Source organism: Arachis ipaensis, chromosome B03 (genome assembly GCF_000816755.2).
Source record: "Arachis ipaensis cultivar K30076 chromosome B03, Araip1.1, whole genome shotgun sequence".
Taxonomy (NCBI): domain Eukaryota; kingdom Viridiplantae; phylum Streptophyta; class Magnoliopsida; order Fabales; family Fabaceae; genus Arachis; species Arachis ipaensis.
The window spans coordinates 74,193,351-74,199,355 of NC_029787.2; the positions used below are offsets into that span (position 1 = coordinate 74,193,351).

The 6,005-nt window shown below is 34.2% G+C and overlaps 1 long non-coding RNA gene across 3 annotated transcripts; it reads left to right on the plus strand.

Annotated features, from left to right (window-relative positions):
• Positions 402–5,436, plus strand: LOC107630564. Of its 3 annotated transcripts, XR_002359444.1 has the most exons (4): positions 402–1,017; positions 1,145–1,261; positions 3,550–3,605; positions 4,830–5,436. It is a non-coding gene; the product is annotated as an uncharacterized LOC107630564 (long non-coding RNA). The 3 variants fall into 3 exon arrangements; XR_001618326.2 differs by lacking the exon at positions 3,550–3,605; XR_002359443.1 differs by lacking the exons at positions 3,550–3,605; positions 4,830–5,436 and having other exon boundaries at positions 1,145–2,082.

Below are 6,005 nucleotides of genomic sequence, written 5' to 3' on the forward strand. Positions count from 1 at the left end.
GTAATATATTGATAAATAATATTCTTAAATATTTTTAAGAGAGTATATTTAATTTTAAAATTACTCTACCCTCCAATTTTATTTTTTTTTAGTGACACCCTCTAATTTTATCTAAAATATCTATTCATATATATTCATAATTTTTTATAAAAATCTTACCTTAACCATAAATTCCTAAATCAAAAATCTTAATTTCCAATTCTCAAATTAAAAAAGACAAATTCTTTAATGCTTATAAATTTAGTGCTGAATTTGTCGAAATTATTTTTAATGGTATATTTTAAATATTTAAAAATTATTTGTTTTTATATTTTTTAAATTAAATATTAATATTTATTTTTTTTAGTAAATTAAGCAACTTCTTATAGGCACCAGCACCATAGCAAATACTATTTGGATAAAAAATAAAAACCCTAACGTAACCTCCTTTTCCCCAACACACGCAGTAGCAGACGTAGAAAGAGAGAGCAGAAAAGGGGAGAAGAGAGATCGGGAAGGGAAAGAGAGAGACCTCGCCCAGCCGCCGTCCAGCTCGCTGCCATCGTCGCGTCTCACTGCCGTGGAGCCCGTCATAAGCGTCGTCGCTGATCTGCCTTGGAGCCACTGTCCTACGCATCCCCGACGAAGAGCAGAGAGAGAGAAGACGCGATGGAGGAGAGGACGCCGCGAGCTTTGTCGCGCCTGGTCACTGTCGAGCTCGCCGTCGAAGATGCCACCAGCGTCACTGTCGAACCCTAGCAATTGCAGCCACGCCCGTGCCAGTCACCGTCGATGCTGTAGCAGAGGAAGAAGGATGCACGAACAGAAGAGGGAGAAGGAAGCTACCAGGCCGTCGCCGTTTCTGCTCGGTTTTGCCGCCGCCGATTGGTTTCACTGCTGTTGAAGAAGAGGACGCGTCCGAGAGAGAGAGAACCAGGAGGAGTGACGCGCGAAGGAGGCTGAGACGGAGAAGGAGGACACACTGTCTCATCGCCGCCGCTGCCGTTGTTTCCATCACCGTCATGCTTCGTAGTCACCGTAGGTTACTCTGCCATTGCTGTTCTATTCTACTTTTCCCTGGTAGCATTAAGTTATGTTCTGTTGCCATTATTTGGTTTGCTGCTGCCTTGATAATAATATGCCTCGTTTTCTTGATCTTCCCTAGCTGCCAATCATTATTGACTCTGTTCGGTATCCCCATCCCTGCCCGGAACTACTGATGTTGCTGTTATCCCGGTTAATGCTACCGCTACTGTTCTGGTTGTATTACTACGACAGTAAGGTTGGGGATTTATTTCAAAATTGACCGTTTTAATTTATGAATGCCAATGAAGTTTAGTGAGTAACTACAAATAATTTATAAATATTTTGTGTCATTGATTGATAGAAATAAGCTTGGTTTGAGGTTGTGAAAATTGGATTATGTTTGGTATTGAAATGATGTTCTAGTGTTTCAATTACTTTATTGAGTTTAGGTTATGATTGTGAATGTAACTGGTTCTGTTGTGAGTGATTAATTAACAAGATTAAATTTGGTTTGAGGCTGCGACTTGTATTGGTTTTTTGATTTTGATGGAATTGCTGAAAATTCTGGTTTTAAGTGACTATGCTGAATTGGTTGAGTTGTGACTATATTCTGATTATTGAGAATGAGTGCTTGCCGTTGATTTTATTTGATTATGCTGAATTGGTTGCCATAGGCTGGTTTGCTTGATGGTTGCGAATGGACTGAAATTCTGATCTTTGATGGATTTATATTGAATTGGTTGTTGATGAGCTGGTTATTCGATATGTTGTAACGGTAGTGGACTTGGTTGGTGACTGGTTGAAAACTGGTTTTGGGAAATTAGTTATGAATTTTTTAAGTTAGACTGGTTTAATTTTAAAGAATGATCGGGTGAAATTCTGATTTTAATTGATGAAAGGATGTTAGTTTGTTAAACTGAATTATGATGAGATGATTATTGAGAATCTGTTGTGATAATTGCTGATAAAAGGATGGTGAATTGTTGAGAAAGAGGGAACCCGTAAGGATGGCTAAGTCCGACTTTTAGGAGAGGTGCTGTTGAAATTTTATAAAATTTGAGGTTTCATTTGAAAAGTCAGTTTAGAAGATTTGGATTTGGAAAATTATGTTATTTGAATTTTATTTAGTTAAGAAAAGAATTAAATTCTTTTGAATTCGATTTTACCAAGGAAATGTTTATATTTCAAGATTGAATTATTTAAGAATGGAATTATATTTTTAGTTTGATTCAATATGAAAAGAGTTATGTTTTGAGTTTGAAATAAAAGATTACCTTTTTAGAAGTTTGGTGAAATAATAATATTTGAATTTGAATAGTAAAGAGAGATGATTTTTGAGTCTTTGGGAAGTTAGTAAACTTGAAAAAGAGTTTTATTTGATTACTTCTAATGAGAGGTTATGTTTTGAAAAGTATTTAACGAATTTAAAATAAATGATTTTCTTGAGTCTTTTGATAGAAAATTAAACTAGAAAATAATTTTAAAGTTGGTTATGTTAAGATTGCTAAAGTAGAGATTATGAAATGATTTGCTTAAGATTTTTATGGACGAATGCCTCAGGAAGTTAAGAAAGGTTTAAGGAAATATGTTAATAATTCAGAGAGAAAAGAGTAATCAGAACAGAGTAAAGAGACAGAAAAAAGAGGTAATTAAGAGAAGAATAAAAGGGTGATGCATAAGCAGTAGTAACAACAAGAATAATATAACAATTAAAGATATGTCTATGAAGAAAGATATCAAGTGATTTGTTTAATTTCTACCACAGAAGAGCAAAGTGATAGTTGTTTAATTTCTGCCACAGAAGAGCAGAGTGATATTTGTTTGATTTCTGCCATAGAAGAGCAGAGTGATATTTGTTTGATTTCTGCCACAGAAGAGTAGAAAATTCTTTGTCTGCCACAGTAGAGCAGATATTGCCTGTTTGTTTGATTTCTGCTATAGTAGAGCAGATACTGCCACAGTAGAGCAGATACTGCCACAGTAGAGCAGAGGTTGCCACAGAAGAGTAGCTATTTATTTGTGAACGGGTTGGAAAATCATATCCGAAATAACGTGGATTCGTGACTGGATAATGTTGGGATGCGGGTAAATAACCAACACATGAGCTCATAGTCTGCTTAGGACAGACATGCATCATAATGTCTGTGCATTTTGCATTTGGTTGTGTTTGCTTGTATTGCTTCTTTGTGATTGTGTTGTTTGTCTTATTGTGACTTGTTTGTGTGTTGAATTGAGTCTTGTGCTAGTAATTTGTGAATGTATTGAGATGATTAATAACTGTTGTGGTGACTGAGAATCAATTATGTGGCTGACAGATATTTAATATGACAAGTTTTGCGATTGAAATCTATTTTGGATTTAGAAATTTAAAGAAAGTAATTAATTATCTAAAGTAAGATTAAAAAGTATTTTCAAAAGTTTGACAAAAATGGTTTTATTAAGTGAAGTTAATTATTTGCATGGTAATCATTACTTTTACGACATTTCCATTCCCTACTGAGAACACGTGGTTTGTTTTCACCCCAAAATCTTCCACCCTTTCAGTGACAGGTTCGAAGACTTAGTTTGAAGCTGCGGGAGATTATAGAATTTATTTATGAGTTAAGTTTCTTTCATAGAATTCCCTCGCCCTTGTTGCTTTAGTTTTAATTTTATACAGAGGGATAGGAGTTGTATCTGAGTTTCATTTAAATTCTCTTGTATAATGTTTATTATTATTAATAATTATATGATTATTATTACTTGGTGATGTTTGATATATGGTTTTTAATAAACAAAAACAAAATTTTTTGGAATTTTCTATAAACCGAAACGCAATATCGAATTAAAGGCTCAATATTAAATAGTTAATAAAGAAAACAGGTTAGTAACGCCTTACTTTTGGTATGATCATGACATACTGGAATTTGGGTCGTTACATTTTAGGTTATATTCTAGATAGAAAAGCTCTCTCTTCTCTCTAGCATTAAGATAGATTTAGGTTAATCTCTCTTAGATTTAGGTTTTATTTCTTGTCTTGATTTAGTTTCATTTGTTTCTCCTTGTTTACTTGTCTTGATTTTCTTAGTTTACATTGTTAATTTCTCTTTTATGTCACTTTTGGCTTATGAACTATTGTTATTTTAATTTCCATTTAATGAAATTTGAAGTTTTTATGTTTATTGATGTTTAATTGAGTTGCTATTATTGTTATCTTGCATTTGGTAGCTTTCAATTTTATTATCATCGCAATTTTACCATGCTTTCATTTTATGCCTTCTTAGTATTTGATAAAATATTTGGTTTGATTTTAGAGTAGATTTTAGCACTATTGGCTTGACATTGAGGACTTAGGTTCTTTGATGTCATTGATGTCCAGTGTGATTGGTAATTTAGGGTTGTTAGTTGGTTTTAGGATCAATTATGTCCACTTGACTTCACCCTCCGATGTTAGAGGATAATTAAGTGGAAACCTTAACCCTTTGTAATTACCATGTTGTGGTCAATGAACTAGATAGGAAACCTTAACTCTTAATCCTTGCCAGGAGTGTCTTTTACATTTATATTATCTTAGTTGTAGCTTTACTTTCTTGCAATTTACCTTTTCCGTTCATCACTCTAAAACCCCCAAAAATATCTCATAACCAATAAGATGCTACTTCCCTCCAATTCTTTTGAGAGACGACCTGATGTTTAAATATTCTCGATTTTTATTAGTTTGACTTAAATGACAAACAAATTAAACTTTGATTAAGAGTTACTGTTGGTTTGGAACTATACTATCAACATAATTATTTTGTGAAAATCCCGAACTGACAATTTTCCTCACGTCACTGTACCACTAGGAGAAATATGCTCAACTGCTGAGGGCCGACCAGAAGCTACGGCAGAAGTCTCGATAGGCTCTATGGTGAAAGGGTCAGAGGAGCGAGTAGAAAGAGACTCCACCGACATATCCAAATCTACTAGAGGAGACTTAGAGATGTAGTCATCAATGACAGGGCCAGGCTCAGGCACCGCCTAATCATCCTACTGTGCCGGAACAGGAATAGGACCTCCATGCATGTGATTAAAAAGGATGATGAACAGAATTGGAATGTAACCAAGATAGGAAAAAGCATAAGGTGCATCAAGATCAGAGAGGGGTGAAGCTAGTGTAACACTCTACCACTTAAAGCTTTACGTCTAGGACGCAAATCAGAGGTGGCAAGGCGCTACGACCTTGAATATATAGAAGGATGCATTATTTTCATGTCCAAAGTATGATACGCCTAAATGCTATACAATCACAAATACAAGTAATAAATATCCAAACGATACAACCTGACCCTCAACCTTTACAAGATTCTTCTTTACCAATACAAGACCAACCAATACAAGTGGTATTAGAGCCTGCCCAAGGGGAAGGTATCTGATAACATTTCTAAAGTATTATAAAGTATTATTTTTTCGGATTTTTACTACAAATTTGTTCTATAAACTAAAATTTTATAGTTAAAACTTTGAAGTAGCAGTGAGAACTGTTAATACGTTGGTCAGCCCAGATCGTAGTCTCGGTTGTAAGTCCTAACTAAGGCAGTGAATCCGTTGGTTACCAAGGGTGGTCCCGTAACTCACGAAGTTCTAACCATAAAATGGCTAGTTTGTTGAGAACGATGAGTAGTTTAAATCTAGGAAAAAATAATTTTTTAGTAATAAAAACAGATAATGATGAAGCATCCACCTCTGGAACTAAGAATGAATTAGAAATAGCTAAGCTAGAAGAAAGTTTTCATAATTGGAATATACCTATAATAGATAAAGATAAAGTATATGAAAAGAGAAACTTCTGGAAAGGGAAAAATTATGAAATTCATATGTTAGAATATTGTAAACCAGGAACAAGTAGTAATAAAATTATTACAATCTTAGAAGAAGATAAGTTGAAAGAACATAGTAGTAAAGGATATAACTTCATTCATATAGGATTAATATAAGTAGCCGTAAAACCTAATTTTAGAATAGGAATTAATCTGCCTATA